The following is an 18,496-nucleotide window of genomic DNA, read 5'->3' as shown; positions in this document are numbered from 1 at the left end:
AGATAAACCGTAAGGGCGATAACACATGTTTTAATGACACTAACATAGGCAAGTCTTGTCCATCAGGTAGGATACATGCAAGCATGTGGTCCTGTGATAGGACTGTGGCAGGAAGGGGTCCCATCTGGGTCTAGTATACCATACCTTTACCCCTCTCCCCATGGGGGTTACTGAGGGGTCCATATATAGTGCTACTGGAGGCATATACACTGGCCATAAAGACAAAACAAAATTCCCCAGTAAGAGTGCTCGCTTCGGCAGCACATATACTAAAATTGGAACAATACAGAGAAGATTAGCATGACCCCTGCGCAAGGATGACACGCAAATTCGTGAAGCGTTCCATATTTTTTTTTTAAATTCCCCAGTAAGATTTTCTTACCATTTAGCCATTTAGGGTACATTACTGTGATCTTTGGGGGCCACTTTGCCATTACTCCAGGAATACATAGGAGGGCAGCTTCCTGGCCTGTCCCCAGGGTGCCAGATCCCCATCATTGGTCCATGTGACAATTCCACTGAAAGGAGTCTCCAGGGTTTAGTGCAGTCAGTGCTGGTAGCAAGGTATCTTTCTGGTGCCCAAACCCTGGCTTCAACAATTCCTCCTTGGTTTGTACTTGTGGTTGTATAGGGGAGAGGGTAATGTGTATCAGCATGTCTAAGGGGCTCAATGCCCATTTCTGGGGCTTTTCATTCAAACACCATAACACTGTGCATAAATAGACTGACCATCCCCATAGATTGTCTGACTTCAAGCCAGATTTTAACAAATGACTATATCTCTCTATCATGCCTGCCCCAGTAGGGTTATATGGTACATGAAACTTCCACTTTATTCCTGATTGTTGCACCCATTTTTGTAGTGCGTGTCTAGTAAAATGGGTGCCCTGATCACTCTCAATTACCTGTGGTTGGCCATAGGTGGCAAAGAGACACCCCAGGCCTCTTTTGGTCATCTGCTGGTCTGTACAACATGTAGGAAAAGCAACCAGAAGTCCAGTAACTGTGTCCACACCAGTCATGACATATCACCACCTCTCTGACAAGGGTAAAGGCCCCATATAATCTATCTGCCACCTGACGAGGGGCATCAGCTCCTCGGCTATCGTCCCTGTTGCTGCTGTACGTATGCACCCTACTTGGCCAGTGTGAGCATCTGTGCCATGCAACTCTTCAGCTTTTGGGTCCAGTCTCATATCCACCCTTTGATGGGATAGGTGGTTCTAACCTGTATCAGGGCCATTCCAGTGATGGGCTCCATAGACATAAAGACATGGTATACACAGCAGCCAATTATTTCTCTGTTAAGGTGTATTGGACCTCTGCTCCTTTCCAGAGTTGCAACCAGAATCCAAAAGGTTGGCAAGTTCTTTCAAGTCACTGCCAGAGGCCCCAGTATTACTGTCTTCAGTTACATGAATATCCAGCTCACATGTCTTGATGGGTCTATCACTCCAAAGGCCTGCATGGCCTTGACTGTCCATTTTGCAATGGCAAAAATCAGATGTACACATCTCATCCCAGTCCCACATGACACCCTTTTGTGCCAAATGGTATAAGGGCCTCAGAATTTGTCCCAAGTGCAAGATAAACACTCTCCAGTAGCCTAAAAGACCAAAACCTTTTGCAATAATGCCACATTTGTCTGTAAGACAAACAGAATTTGGCATAACATCATACACAGTATTAGACATCCTATTGCCAATGGGATTCGGGCTTGTTTCACTCTAATAGCCTTATCCCAGCACACATCTATAACAGTGGGATCTCCCAGGGTTGCCATAAATCAGTGAGCATTTGACTCCTGGGTCTACCAGAGCCAGGACACGTTGTACTTTCACTGGGACCAATGAACTGACATTTCAACATGTGGCCTTCAGTCCCCACGTGGTCCCCCAAGGCATAGATGCCTTGACCCTCCCCTCAGTCAAATCGTATCACCCAATTATTTTCCTGTGAGGGTCAAGGCAGGGTCGGCTCACCGTCATGCAGAAAGTCCTGAAGGCACATGGTACAGACTTGGAGCTTTGTCTCTGGCTTTCATTTCTTGGTCCTTGCCTTAGCCAACTGCCAAAACCATTGTTTTGGCTTCAATTGTTGTCACAGCTCCAGTAAGATTTTATTTGACTTTCCATCCAATTTCTGTCTGCTACTGCCTTTATCAAATCAACCCATATATGGGTCCTCGTGACCTTTACAGAGACTTTTAAACTCTTCCTCTGAGTAGCGGATCATATTCCCTTCCATGCTCACATTATTTCAGCCTCTCCCAAATCTGCTACCATGCGGGTAACCTCACTTATGGGCTGCCCTAACTGAGGAGCAAGAATGGTCACTAGGGGTCCAAAGAGGGATGGGGGAGCCCTTTGAAGCACCACAGTCCTCATCCCCATGGTAAACAGTTCCTCATATGGCTCATAATTCACTAGGCTATAAATGGCATTTTTCATGCCTAACTCCCATAACACCTTTTGGAACTTGGTATACATCTGCCACCTAGCAGGGTAAGACGGTAAGTCACCCTGATTGGGCCATATAGTGTGATGGGCAGCCATCAGCCAGTCAAGAAGAGACTGGGTCTCAGGGGTGTGGTGTGCATTCTTTAGTTACTGCCACAAGGCAGGATGAACTGTCAGGAGAGCCAGCTTTCCCATCTCTGGTCCAGACAGAACGATTCCATACACCTCATACATCCCAAAGGTGCAGGGGCCAAGTTGATATCAACCCCAAGGGCCTCTGCTAAAACCAGGAGCCCAAACATACCAACTCAACTTATGTGTAAGGGCAGGGCATGGAGTGCTCCACCACCTGGAGAGGGCGCTGCATCTGTCCTGGAGGAACCTACAGTTGATGCATCTTTATTTTCTTTTTTTTTTTTTGTAGATAATTATTTTTTTATTGAAGGGTAGTTGACACACAGTATTACATTACATTAGTTTCAGGTGTACAACACAGTGATTCAACATTTATATACATGACAATACTAGGTACCAGCTATCACCATACCAAGCTGTTACAATATCTTGACTATATTCATTACATCCCGTTTACTTATTATTTCACCATTGGAAGTGTATACTTTTTTGTGTGTGTGTGTGAGGGCATCTCTCATATTTATTGATCAAATGGTTGTTAACAACAATAAAATTCTGTATAGGGGAGTCAGTGCTCAATGGACAATCATTAATCCACCCCAAGACTCATTTTCATCAGTCTCCAATCTTCTGAGGCATAACGAACAAGTTCTTACATGGAGAACAAATTCTTACATAGTGAATAAGTTACATAGTGAACAGTACAAGGGCAGTCATCACAGAAACCTTTGGTTTTGCTCATGCATTATGAACTATAAACAGTCAGTTCAAATATGAATACTCATTTGATTTTTATACTTGATTTATATGTGGATACCACATTTCTCTCTTTATTATTATTATTTTTAATAAAATGCTGAAGTGGTAGGTAGATACAAGATAAAGGTAGAAAACATAGTTTAGTGTTGTAAGAGAGCAAATGTAGATGATCAGGTGTGTGCCTGTAGACTATGTGTTAATCCAAGCTAGACCAGGGCAATAAAACATCTACGTATGCAGAAGATTTCTCTCAGAATGGGGGGGTGAGGTTCTAAGCCTCACCTCTGTTGATGCCCAATTTCTCACCTGATGACCCCCCTGCGACTGTGCCTGTCTTAGGTTGTTCCTCCCTTGAGGAATCTTACTCGTCTCTGGCTAACCAGTCATCTTCCGGGGCCATAGAGGGAAATGTAAAGTTGGTAAGTGAGAGAGAAGCCTTATTGTTTGAAAAGGTTAGCTTTTTACTTCTTTGCATATTTATGCCCTGTAGCTTCTATGCCCAGCATTTGTCTTGAGGTATCTTTACCACTTGGAAGAATTATGATACTCGGTAAATTTGATATGAGGCACGAATTCTATTTAAGGGTTGTAATTAGGAAGAAAGAAGAAAAGCTGTAGAAGTAGCAGGCGGCAGAAAACATGGGAAGATTGATTATTTCTTTGACATATCTTCTTGTAGAGTAACTTCAGCATGTATAGGTTTTAAGCTACTACTTAAATTGCGCACACACATTAACATAATAGGAGTATAGTTACATAACCAAAGCATACCTGTAATTACCAGCCATCTCCAGTGAAACCAAGAAAACCAGTTAGGCACCTTAGGCACTTGTGAAAACTTATCTATGATATGGTGGATATTGTCCAACTGAACATGAACAGTCTGAGAGAAATCAGACAAATTAAAACAACCTTGGGGGGCGGAGCCAACATGGCGGCGTGAGTAGGACAGTGGGAATCTCCTCCCAAAAACATATATACTTTTGAAAATACAACAAACACAACTAGCCCTAAAAGAGAGACCAGAAGACGCAGGACAGTGGCCAGACTGCAGCTACACCAGCGAGAACGCAGCGACTGGTGAAAGGGGTGAGATACAAGCCCCGGCCCGGCGGGACCCGAGCGCCCCTCCCCCCAGCTCCCGGCGGGAGAACAATAGGCAGAGCGGGAGGGAGACGGAGCCCAGGACTGCCGAACACCCAGCCCCAGCCATCCGGGCCAGAGCGCAGACACAGTATATGCCCAGGGGGCCCTGGATACTGGGAGAACAGGGGGTAAGACCTCTGAGCGGGTGCTGAAGCTGGTGCCCCTGTGACAAAGAAAAGCGGGGGCTTTTTGAAAGTCTTAAAGGGACAGGGACTTAACAGCTTGACGGAAACAACCCAGGTCACAGTACAGCAGCTGGAAATTACAGGGAAAACCGGGTGCACTAACCCCCTGGGCAACAGCTCTGAGACCCCTCACGGAGGAAAACAGTCAAGCAGCCCCCCCATCCATCACCCCACCGGGCGCTGCGAAAGCAGAGAAGCAGCCTGAGACAAATTCCGCCCACAGAAAGGGAAATTTCTCCCTCCCGGCCAGGCAAGACACAAAGACCCACTCTACACGCAATTACCCAACACAAGCCACTAGGGGTCGCAGTTGCCCCAGTAAAGAAAGGCCAGTAGTAAGTGAAAATTTTGGCCCTCCCAGCTGACAGTCAATAGCACCTGTCAACATGAAAAGGCAAAAAAATATGATTCAGACAAGAATAACCCAGACAGCTTCAGCATCTGCTACATCTTCCCCTGAGAAGGAATCTGGGGAGATAGATTTAGCCAGTCTACCTGAAAAAGAATTTAAACAAAAGTCATAACCATGCTGATGGACTTGCAGAGAAATATGCAAGAACTAAGGAAGGAGAATTCAGAAATAAAACAAGCTCTGGAAGGACTTCAAAACAGAATGGACGAGATGCAAGAGACCATTAATGGACTAGAAAACAGAGAACAGGAACGCAGAGAAGCTGATGCAGAGAGAGATAAAAGGATCTCCAGGAATGAAAGAATTTTAAGAGAGCTGAGTGATCAATATAAAAGAAATAATATAAGAATCATAGGCATTCCAGAAGAAGTAGAGAGAGAAAAGGGGATAGAAAATGTCTTTGAAGAAATAATTGCTGAAAATTTCCCCAAACTAGGGGAAGAAATGGCCTCTCAGACCACAGAGGTACACAGAACTCCCATGACAAGGGATCCAAGGAGGGCAACACCAAGACACATAATAATGAAAATGGCAAAGATCAAAGACAAGGACAAAGTATTACAAGCAGCCAGAGAGAAAAAAAAGGTTACCTACAAAGGAAAACCCATCAGGCTATCATCAGACTTCTCAACAGAAACCCTATAGGCCAGAAGAGAATGGCATGATATACTTAATGCAATGAAACAGAAGGGCCTCGAACCAAGACTACTGTATCCAGCACGAATATCATTTAAATATGAAGGAGGGATTAAACAATTCCCAGACAGGCAAAAGTTGAGGGAATTTGCCTCCCACAAACCACCTCTAAAGGGCATCCTACAGGGACTGCTCTAGATGGGAGCACTCCTAAAAAGAGCACACAACAAAACACCCAACATATGAAGAAGGGAGGAGGAGGAATAAGAAGGGAGAGAAATAAAGAATCATCAGATTGTGTTTATAATAGCTCAACAAGCGAGTTAAGTTAGACAGTAAGACAGTAAAGAAGCTAACCCTAAACCTTTGGTAACCACAAACTTAAAGCCTGCAATGGCAATAAATTCATACCTTTCAATAATCACCCTAAATGTAAATGGACTGAATGCACCAATCAAAAGACACAGAGTAATAGAATGGATAAAAAAGCAAGATCCATCCATATGCTGCTTACAAGAGACTCACCTCAAACCCAAAGACGCGCACAGACTTAAAGTCAAGGGATGGAAAAAGATATTTCAAGCAAACAACAGAGAGAAGAAAGCAGGTGTTGCAATTCTGGTATCAGACAAAACAGACTTCAAAATAAAGAAAGCACCCAATACAGGAGCACCAACATACCTGAAACAAATATTAACAGAACTAAAGGAGGAAATAGAATGCAATGCATTCATTCTAGGAGACTTCAACACACCACTCACTCCAAAGGACAGATCCACCAGACAGAAAATAAGTAAGGACACAGAGGCACTGAACAACACACTAGAACAGATGGACCTAATAGACATCTATAGAGCTCTACATAAAAAAGCAACAGGATACACGTTCTTCTCAAGTGCACATGGAACATTCTCCAGAATAGACCACATACTAGGACACAAAAAGAGCCTCAGTAAATTCCAAAAGATTGAAATCCTACCAACCAACTTTTCAGACCACAAAGGCATTAAACTAGAAATAAACTGTTCAAAGAAAGCAAAAAGGCTCACAAACACATGGAGGCTAAACAACACGCTCCTAAATAATCAATGGATCAATGACCAAATCAAAATGGAGATCCAGCAATATATGGAAACAAATGACAACAACAACACTAAGCCCCAACTTCTGTGGGACGCAGCAAAAGCAGTCTTAAGAGGAAAGTATATAGCACTCCAAGCATATTTAAAAAAGGAAGAGCAATCCCAAATGAACGGTCTAATGTCACAACTATCAAAATTGTAAAAAGAAGAACAAATGAGGCCTAAGGTCAGCAGAAGGAGGGACATAACAAAGATCAGAGAAGAAATAAATAAAATTGAGAGGAATAAAACAATAGCAAAAATCAATGAAACCAAGAGCTGGTTCTTCGAGAAAATAAACAAAATAGATAAGCCTCTAGCCAGACTTATTAAGAGGAAAAGAGAGTCAACACAAATCAACAGTATCAGAAATGAGAAAGGAAAAATCACAACAGATCCCGCAGAAATACAAAGAATTATTAGAGACTACTATGAAAACCTATATGCTAACAAGCTGGGAAACCTAGGAGAAATGGACAACTTCCTTGAAAAATACAACCTTCCAAGACTGACCCAAAAAGAAACAGAAAATCTAAACAGACCAATTACCAGCAACGAAATTGAAGCGGTAATCAAAAAACTACCAAAGAACAAAACCCCCGGGCCAGATGGATTTACCTCGGAATTTTATCAGACATACAGGGAAGACATAATACCCATTCTCCTTAAAGTTTTCCAAGAAATAGAAGAGGAGGGGATACTCCCAAACTCATTCTATGAAGCTAACATCACCCTAATACCAAAACCAGGCAAAGACACCACCAAAAAAGAAAACTATAGACCAATATCCCTGATGAACGTAGACGCAAAAATACTCAACAAAATTTTAGCAAACCGAATTCAAAAATACATCAAAACCATCGTACACCATGACCAAGTGGGATTCATCCCAGGGATGCAAGGATGGTACAACATTCGAAAGTCCATCAATATCATCCACCACATCAACAAAAAGAAAGACAAAAACCACATGATCATCTCCATAGATGCTGAAAAAGCATTTGACAAAGTTCAACATCCATTCATGATAAAAACTCTCAGCAAAATGGGAATAGAGGGCAAGTACCTCAACATAATAAAGGCCATCTATGAAAAACCCACAGCCAACATTATATTGAATAGCGAGAAGCTGAAAGCATTTCCGCTGAGATCGGGAACTAGACAGGGATGCCCACTCTCCCCACTGTTATTTAACATTGTACTAGAGGTCCTAGCCACGGCAATCAGACAAAACAAAAGAATACAAGGAATCCAGATTGGCAAAGAAGAAGTCAAACTGTCACTATTTGCAGATGACATGATACTGTACATAAAAAACCCTAAAGACTCCACCCCAGAACTACTAGAACTGATATCGGAATACAGCAAAGTTGCAGGATACAAAATCAACACACAGAAATCTGTGGCTTTCCTATGTACCAACAATGAACCAACAGAAAGAGAAATCAGGAAAACAACTCCATTCACAATTGCATCAAAAAAAATAAAATACCTAGGAATAAACCTAACCAAAGAAGTGAAAGACTTATATTCTGAAAACTACAAGTCACTCTTAAAAGAAATTAAAGGGGACACTAACAGATGGAAACGCATCCCATGCTCATGGCTAGGAAGAATTAATATCGTCAAAATGGCCATCCTGCCCAAAGCAATATACAGATTTGATGCAATCCCTATGAAACTACCAGCAACATTCTTCAATGAACTGGATCAAATAATTCAAAAATTCATATGGAAGCACCAAAGACCCCGAATAGCCAAAGCAATCCTGAGAAAGAAGAATAAAGTAGGGGGGATCTCACTCCCCAACTTCAAGCTCTATTATAAAGTCATAGTAATCAAGACAATTTGGTACTGGCACAAGAACAGAGCCACAGACCAATGGAACAGACTAGAGAATCCAGACATTAACTCAGACATATATGGTCAATTAATATTTGATAAAGGAGCCATGGACATACAATGGCGAAATGACAGTCTCTTCAACAGGTGGTGCTGGCAAAACTGGACAGCTACATGTAGGAGAATGAAACTGGACCATCGTCTAACCCCATATACAAAAGTAAACTCAAAATGGATCAAAGACCTGAATGTAAGTCATGAAACCATTAAACTCTTGGAAGAAAACATAGGCACAAACCTCTTAGACATAAACATGAGTGACCTCTTCTTGAACATATCTCCCCGGGCAAGGAAAACAACAGCAAAAATGAACAAGTGGGACTATATTAAGCTGAAAAGCTTCTGTACAGCAAAAGACACCATAAATAGAACAAAAAGAAACCCTACAGTATGGGAGAATATCTTTGAAAATGACACATCCGATAAAGGCTTGACGTCCAGAATATATAAAGAGCTCACACGCCTCAACAAACAAAAAACAAATAACCCAATTAAAAAATAGGCAGAGGAACTGAACAGTTCTCCAAAAAAGAAATACAGATGGCCAACAGACACATGAAAAGATGCTCCACATCGCTAATTATCAGAGAAATGCAAATTAAAACTACAATGAGGTATCACCTCACACCAGTAAGGATGGCTGCCATCCAAAAGACAAACAACAACAAATGTTAGCGAGGCTGTGGAGAAAGGGGAACCCTCCTACACTGCTGGTGGGAATGTAAGTTAGTTCAACCATTGTGGAAAGCAGTATGGAGGTACATCAAAATGCTCAAAACAGACTTACCATTTGACCCAGGAATTGCACTCCTAGGAATTTACCCTAAGAATGCAGCAACCAAGTATGAGAAAGATCAGTGCACCCCTATGTTTATCGCAGCACTATTTACAATAGCCAAGAATTGGAAGCAACCTAAATGTCCATCAATAGATGAATGGATAAAGAAGATGTGGTACATATACACAATGGAATACTACTCAGCCGTAAGAAAAGGGCAAATCCAACCATTTGCAGCAACATGGATGGAGCTGGAGGGTATTTTGCTCAGTGAAACAAGCCAAGCAGAGAAAGAGAAATACCAAATGATTTCACTCATCTGTGGAATATAAGAACAAAGGAAAAACTGAAGGAACAAAAGAGCAGCAGAATCACAGAACTCAAGAATGGACTAACAGGTACCAAAGGGAAAGGGACTGGGGAGGATGGGTGGGTAGGGAGGGATAAGGGGGGGAGAAGTAGGGGGGTATTAAGATTAGCATCCATAGCGGGGTGGGAGAAAGGGGAGTGCTGTACAACACAGAGAAGACAAGTAGTGATTCTACAACAGGTTGCTACGCTGATCGACAGTGACTGTAAAGGAGTATATAGGGGGGACCTGGTATAGGGGAGAGCCTAGTAAACAAAGTATTCGTCATGTAAGTGTAGATTAATGATTAAAAAAAAAAATGCTGTTCCTATGTGGTGACCTCTAATGAGTTCTACACAATGATATAAAGGACATATAAAAGTGTAGGCAAAGGGTCTGTTTGTGTTTATACAGAGGATCAAGGCCTAATTTGGCTACCCCGAAAATGAACTAAGAAACGATATGAAAGAGAACTTCCAACATCAGCACTCTCGGGAAGACTCATGCCAGAAGATGATCATCAAAAAACCCCAACAAAGATCCACGCACTGCTACAGCTGTAGATGCACTCATCCCTCCAGCTCCTGGACTTGCCATGGGAATGAAGGAGATATCTAAGCTGGCCTGTGCATACAGTAAAACAACAAATTTGACTGGATCTATACTGTTGGAACTCAACCAAGAATTAGGAGAAGTGCAAATTGTAGCGCTCCAAAATCTTACAACTACAGACTATTTACTGTTAAAAGAACATATGGGATGTGAACAGTGCCCAGGAATGGGTTGTTTTAATTTGTCTGATTTTTCTCAAACTATTCAAATTCAGTTAGATAATAACCATCATATCATTGATAAGTTTTCACAAATGCCTAGGGTGCCTAACTGGTTTTCTTGGTTTCACTGGAGATGGCTGGTAATTACAGGTATGCTTTGGTTATGTAACTATACTCCTATTATGTTAATGTGTGTGCGCAATTTAAGTAGTAGCTTAAAATATATACATGCTGAAGTTACTCTACAAGAAGATATGTCAAAGAAATAATCAATCTTCCCATGTTTTCTCTCGCCTGCTACTTCTATAGCTTTTCTTCTTCCTTCCTAATTACAACGAATTCTTAAATAGAATTCGTGCCTCATATCAAATTTACCGAGTATCATAACTCCTCCAAGTGGTAAAGATACCTCAAGACAAATGCTGGGCATAGAAGCCACAGGGCATAAATATGCAAAGAAATAAAAAGCTAACCATTTCAAACAATAAGGCTTCTCTCTCACTTACCAACTTAACATTTCCCTGTATGGCCCCGGAAGATGACTGGTTAGCCAGAGACGGGTAAGATTCCTCAAGGGAGGAACAACCTAAGACAGGCACAGTCGCAGGGGGGTCATCAGGTGAGAAATTGGGGATCAACAGAGGTGAGGCTTAGAACCTCACCCCCCCTGTTCTGAGAGAAATCTTCTGCATATGTGGATGTTTTATTGCCCTTGTCTAGCTTGGATTAACACATAGTCTACAGGCACACACCTGATCATCTACATTTGCTCTCTTACAACACTAAACTATGTTTTCTACCTTTATGTTGTATCTACCTACCACTTCAGCATCTTATTAAAAATAATAAAGAGAGAAATGTGGTATCCACATATAAATCAAGTATAAAAATCAAATGTGTATTCATATTTGAACTGACTGTTTATAGTTCATAATGCATGAGGAAAACCAAAAGTTTCTGTGATGACTGCCCTTGTACTGTTCACCATGTAACTTATTCACTATGTAAGAATTTGTTCTCCATGTAAGAACTTGTTCGTTATGCTTCAGAAGATTGGAGACTGACGAAAATTAGGCTTGGGGTGGATTAATGATTGTGCATTGAGCATTGACTCCCCTATACAGAATTTTATTGTTGTTAACAACCATTTGATCAATAAATATGAGAGATGCCCTAACAACAACAACCAAGAAAAAGTACACACTTCCAATTGTAAAATAAATAAGCAACCGGGATGTAATGTATAGCATAAGGAATATAGTCAAAATATTGTAACAACTTGGTATGGTGATAGCTGGTACTTAGAATTATCATGTATATAAATGTTGAATCACTGTGTTGTACACCTGAAACTAATGTAATGTAATACTGTGTGTCAACTACCCTTCAATAAAAAATAATTATCTAAAAAAAAAAAAAAATAGAAAAAAAAATAAAACAACCCATTCCTGGGGAATGTTCATATCCCATATGTTCTTTTAACAGTAAATAGTCTGTAGTTGTAAGATTTTGGAGCGCTACAATTTGCACTTCTCCTAATTCTTGGTTGAGTTCCAACAGTATAGATCCAGTCAAATTTGTTGTTTTACTGTATGCACAGGCCAGCTTAGATATCTCCTTCCTCATTCCCATGGCAAGTCCAGGAACGGGTGGGATGAGTGCATCTACAGCTGTAGCAGTGCGTGGATCGTTGTTGGGGTTTTTTGATGATCATCTTCTGGCATGAGTCTTCCAGAGAGTGCTGATGCTGGAAGTTCTTTTTCATATCATATCTTAGTTCATTTTTGGGGTAGCCCAATTAGGCTTTGATCCTCTGTATAAACACAAACAGACACTTTGCTTACACTTTTATATGCCCTTTATACCCTTGTGTAGAACTCATTGGAGGTTACCACACAGGAACTGCCCTTTTTTTTTTTTTGGTATCACTAATCTATACTTAAATGACGAATATTATGTTTACTAGGCTCTCCCCTATACCAGGTCCCCCCTATAAACCCCTTTACAGCCACTGTCCATCAGCATAGCAAAATGTTGTAGAATCCCTACTTACCTTCTCTGTGTTGTACAGCCCTCCCTTTTCTCCTACCCCCCCTTGCATGTTAATCTTAATACCCCCCTACTTCTCCCCCCCTTATCCCTCCCTACCCACCCATCCTCCCCAGTCCCTTTCCCTTTGGTACCTGTTAGTCCATTCTTGAGTTCTGTGATTCTGCTGCTGTTTTGTTCCTTCAGTTTTTCCTTTGTTCTTATATTCCACAGATAAGTGAAATCATTTGGTATTTCTCTTTCTCTGCTTGGCTTGTTTCACTGAGCATAATACCCTCCAGCTCCATCCATGTTGCTGCAAATGATTGGATTTGCCCTTTTCTTATGGCTGAGTAGTATTCCATTGTGTATATGTACCACATCTTCTTTATCCATTCATCTATTGATGGACATTTAGGTTGCTTCCAATTCTTGGCTATTGTAAATAGTGCTGCAATAAACATAGGGGTGCATCTGTCTTTCTCAAACTTGATTGCTGCGTTCTTAGGGTAAATTCCTAGGAGTGCAATTCCTGGGTCAAATGGTAAGTCTGTTTTGAGCATTTTGATGTACCTCCATACTGCTTTCCACAATGGTTGAACTAACTTACATTCCCACCAGCAGTGTAGGAGGGTTCCCCTTTCTCCACAGTCTCGCCAACATTTGTTGTTGTTTGTCTTTTGGATGGCAGCCATCCTTACTGGTGTGAGGTGATACCTCATTGTAGTTTTAATTTGCATTTCTCTGATAATTAGCGATGTGGAGCATCTTTTCATGTGTCTGTTGGCCATCTGTATTTCTTTTTTGGAGAACTGTGTGTTCAGTTCCTCTGCCCATTTTTTAATTGGGTTATTTCTTTTTTGTTTGTTGAGGCGTGTGAGCTCCTTATATATTCTGGACGTCAAGCCTTTATCAGATGTGTCATTTTCAAATATATTCTCCCATACTGTAGGGATCCTTCTTGTTCTATTGATGGTGTCTTTTGCTGTACAGAAGCTTTTCAGCTTAATATAGTCCCACTTACTCATTTTTGCTGTTGTTTTCCTTGCCCGGGGAGATATGTTCAAGAAGAGGTCACTCATGTTTATGTCTAAGAGGTTTTTGCCTATGTTTTCTTCCAAGAGTTTAATGGTTTCATGGCTTACATTCAGGTCTTTGATCCATTTTGAGTTTACTTTTGTATATGGGGTTAGACAATGGTCCAGTTTCATTCTCCTACATGTAGCTGTCCAGGTTTGCCAGCACCACCTGTTGAAGAGACTGTCATTTCGCCATTGTATGTCCATGGCTCCTTTATCGAATATTAATTGACCATATATGTCTGGGTTAATGTCTGGATTCTCTAGTCTGTTCCATTGGTCTGTGGCTCTGCTCTTGTGCCAGTACCAAATTGTCTTGATTACTATGGCTTTATAGTAGAGCTTGAAGTTGGGGAGTGAGATCCCCCCTACTTTATTCTTCTTTCTCAGGATTGCTTTGGCTATTCGGGGTCTTTTGTGTTTCCATATGAATTTTTGAATTATTTGTTCCAGTTCATTGAAGAATGTTGCTGGTAGTTTCATAGGGATTGCATCAAATCTGTATATTGCTTTGGGCAGGATGGCCATTTTGACGATATTAATTCTTCCTAGCCACGAGCATGGGATGAGTTTCCATCTGTTAGTGTCCCCTTTAATTTCTCTTAAGAGTGACTTGTAGTTTTCAGAGTATAAGTCTTTCACTTCTTTGGTTAGGTTTATTCCTAGGTATTTTATTTTTTTTGATGCAATTGTGAATGGAGTTGTTTTCCTGATTTCTCTTTCTGTTGGTTCATTGTTAGTATACAGGAAAGCCACAGATTTCTGTGTGTTGATTTTGTATCCTGCATCTTTGCTGTATTCCGATATCAGTTCTAGTTGTTTTGGGGTGGAGTCTTTAGGGTTTTTTATGTACAGTATCATGTCATCTGCAAGTAGTGACAGTTTAACTTCTTCTTTACCAATCTGGATTCCTTGTATTTCTTTGTTTTGTCTGATTGCCGTGGCTAGGACCTCCAGTACTATGTTAAATAACAGTGGAGAGAGTGGGCATCCCTCTCTAGTTCCTGATCTCAGAGGAAATGCTTTCAGCTTCTCGCTGTTCAATATAATGTTGGCTGTGGGTTTATCATAGATGGCCTTTATTATGTTGAGGTACTTGCCCTCTATTCCCATTTTGCTGAGAGTTTTTATCATGAATGGATGTTGAATTTTGTCAAATGCTTTTTCAGCATCTATGGAGATGATCATGTGGTTTTTGTCTTTCTTTTTGTTGATGTGGTGGTTGATGTTGATGGACTTTAGAATGTTGTACCATCCTTGCATCCCTGGGATGAATCCCACTTGGTCATGGTGTATGATCCTTTTGATGTATTTTTGAATTCGGTTTGCTAATATTTTGTTGAGTATTTTTGCATCTACGTTCATCAGGGATATTGGTCTGTAGTTTTCTTTTTTGGTGGGGTCTTTGCCTGGTTTTGGTATTAGGGTGATGTTAGCTTCATAGAATGAGTTTGGGAGTATCCCCTCCTCCTCTATTTTTTGGAAAACTTTAAGGAGAATGGGTATTATGTCTTTCCTGTATGTCTGATAAAATTCCGAGGTAAATCCATCTCGCCCGCGGGTTTTGTTCTTTGGTAGTTTTTTGATTACCACTTCAATTTCGTTGTTGGTAATTGGTCTGTTTAGATTTTCTGTTTCTTTCTGGGTCAGTCTTGGAACGTTGTATTTTTCTAGGAAGTTGTCCATTTCTCCTAGGTTTCCCAGCTTGTTAGTATATTGGTTTTCATAGTATTCTCTAATAATTATTTGTATTTCTGTGGGGTCCGTTGTGATTTTTCCTTTCTCGTTTCTGATACTGTTGATTTGTGTTGACTCTCTTTTCTTCTTAATAAGTCTGGCTAGAGGCTTATCTATTTTGTTTATTTTCTCGAAGAACTAGCTCTTGGTTTCATTGATTTTTGGTATTGTTTTATTCTTCTCAATTTTGTTTATTTCTTCTCTGATCTTTATTATGTCCCTCCTTCTGCTGACCTTAGGCCTCATTTGTTCTTCTTTTTCCAATTTCGATAATTGTGACATTAGATCATTCATTTGGGATTATTCTTCCTTTTTTAAATATGCTTGGATTGCTATATACTTTCCTCTTAAGACTACTTTTGCTGTGTCCCACAGAAGTTGGGGCTTAGTGTTGTTGTTGTCATTTGTTTCCATATATTGCTGGATCTCCATTTTGATTTGGTCATTGATCCATTGATTATTAAAGGCATGTTGTTAAGCCTCCATGTGTTTGTGAGCCTCTTTGCTTTCTTTGTACAGTTTATTTCTAGTTTTATGCCTTTGTGGTCTGAAAAGTTGGTTGGTAGGAATTCAATCTTTTGGAATTTTCTGAGGCTCTTTTTGTGGCCTAGTATGTGGTCTATTCTGGAGAATGTTCCATGTGCACTTGAGAAGAATGGATATCCTGTTGCCTTTGGATGTAGAGTTCTATAGATGTCTATTAGGTCCATCTGCTCTACTGTGTTGTTCAGTGCTTCCGTGTCCTTACTTATTTTCTGCCCAGTGGATCTGTCCTTTGGGGTGAGTGGTGTGTTGAAGTCTCCTAGAATGAATGCATTGCAGTCTATTTCCCTCTTTAGTTCTGTTAGTAATTGTTTCACATATGCTGGTGCTCCTGTGTTGGGTGCATATATATTTAGAATGGTTATATCCTCTTGTTGGACTGAGCCCTTTATCATTGTGTAATGTCCTTCTTTATCTCTTGTTACTTTCTTTGTTTTGAAGTCTATTTTGTCTGATATTAGTACTGCAACCCCTTCTTTCTTCTCGCTGTTGTTTGCTTGAAATATGTTTTTCCATCCCTTGACTTTTAGTCTGTACATGTCTTTGGGTTTGAGGTGAGTTTCTTGTAAGCAGCGTATAGATGGATCTTGCTTTTTTATCCATTCTGTTACTCTATGTCTTTTGATTGGTGCATTCAGCCCATTAACATTTAGGGTGACTATTGAAAGATATGTACTTATTGCCATTGCAGGCTTTAAATTCGTGGTCACCAAAGGTTCAAGGTTAGCCTCTTTAGTATCTTACTGCCTAACTTAACTCGCTTATTGAGCTGTTATATACACTGTCTGGAGATTCTTTTCTTCTCTCCCTTCTTATTCCTCCTCCTCGATTCTTCATATGTTGGGTGTTTTGTGCTGTGCTCTTTCTAGGAGTGCTCCCATCTAGAGCAGTCCCTGTAAGATGTTCTGTAGAGGTGGTTTGTGGGAAGCAAATTCCCTCAGCTTTTGTTTGTCTGGGAATTGTTTAATCCCACCGTCATATTTGAATGATAGTCGTGCTGGGTACAGTATCCTTGGTTCAAGGCCCTTCTGTTTCATTGTATTAAATATATCATGCCATTCTCTTCTGGCCTGTAGGGTTTCTGTCGAGAAGTCTGATGTTAGCCTGATGGGTTTTCCTTTATAGGTGACCTTTTTCTCTCTAGCTGCCTTTAAAACTCTTTCCTTGTCCTTGATCTTTGCCATTTTAATTATTATGTGTCTTGGTGTTGTCCTCCTTGGATCCTTTGTCTTGGGGGTTCTGTGTATTTCCGTGGTCTGTTCGATTATTTCCTACCCCAGTTTGGGGAAGTTTTCAGCAATTATTTCTTCTAAGATACTTTCCATCTCTTTTCCTCTCTCTTCTTCTTCTGGAACCCCTAAAATACGGATATTGTGCCTTTTGGATTGGTCACACAGTTCTCTTAATATTGTTTCATTCCTGGAGATCCTTTTGTCTCTCTCTATGTCAGCTTCTATGCGTTCCTGTTCTCTGGTTTCAATTCCATCAATGGCCTCTTGCATCCTATCCATTCTGCTTATAAACCCTTCCAGAGTTTGTTTCATTTCTGTGATCTCCTTTCTGGCATCTGTGATCTCCCTCCGGACTTCATCCCATTTCTCTTGCGTATTTCTCTGCATCTCTGTCAGCATGTTTATGATTCTTATTTTGAATTCTTTTTCAGGAAGACTGGTTAGGTCTGTCTCCTTCTCTGGTGTTGTCTCTGTGATCTTTGTCTGCCTGTAGCTTTGCCTTTTCATGGTGATAGGAATAGTTTGCAGAGCTGGGACGAGTGACGGCTGGAAGAACTTCCCTTCTTGGTGGTTTGTGGCCCTCCTCTCCTGGGAGAACAGCGACCTCTAGTGGCTTGTGCTGCGCAGCTGCGTGCAGACAGGGTTTCTGCTTCCTGCCCGGCTGCTATGGAGTTAATCTCCGCTGTTGCTGTGGGCGTGGCCTGGCTCCGGCAGCTACTCCAAAGTGGTGGAGTCGCGTTGGAGGGGGAGCAGCCTTGAGGCTATTTATCTCCGTAAGGGGCCTCCCTGCTCCCTGCAGCCCAGGGTTTAGGGTGCCCAGAGATCCCCGGATTCCCTACCTCTGGATTAAGTGACCCGCCCTGCCCCTTTAAGACTCCAAAAAGCACCCGCCAAAACAAAACAATGACCACAAAAAAAAAAAAAATTTTTTTTTTAATTAAAAAAAAAAAAAAAGTGGCCGCTCATTTTTCTTTATTCTCCGGCGCCAGCCTCAGGCATCTGCTCACCAGTCTTGCTGCCCTGTTTCCATAGTATTGGGGGTCCTATCCCTTTAAGACTTCCAAAAACCTCTCGCCAGAACAAAATAGCAAAAAAAAAAAAAAATGGTCGTGCGCTTTTCTTATGTCCTCCGGCGCCAGGCCACCGGTGCCCGCTCACTGTTCTTGCTGTCCTGTTTCCCTAGTATCCAGGGCTCCCTGGGCACGTATTGTGTCTGCACTCT

At 41.2% G+C, this 18,496-nt stretch overlaps 1 non-coding gene across 1 annotated transcript; it reads left to right on the top strand.

The window, feature by feature from the left end:
* The first annotated feature begins 245 nt into the window (after positions 1 to 245).
* Positions 246 to 352, top strand: LOC118917137 (U6 spliceosomal RNA). Its single transcript, XR_005026698.2, has one exon. It is a non-coding gene; the product is annotated as a U6 spliceosomal RNA (small nuclear RNA).
* The last annotated feature ends 18,144 nt before the right edge of the window (positions 353 to 18,496 follow it).

This window comes from Manis pentadactyla, chromosome 13 (genome assembly GCF_030020395.1).
Source record: "Manis pentadactyla isolate mManPen7 chromosome 13, mManPen7.hap1, whole genome shotgun sequence".
Lineage (NCBI taxonomy): Eukaryota > Metazoa > Chordata > Mammalia > Pholidota > Manidae > Manis > Manis pentadactyla.
This window is presented reverse-complemented; position numbering and strand designations above follow the sequence as displayed.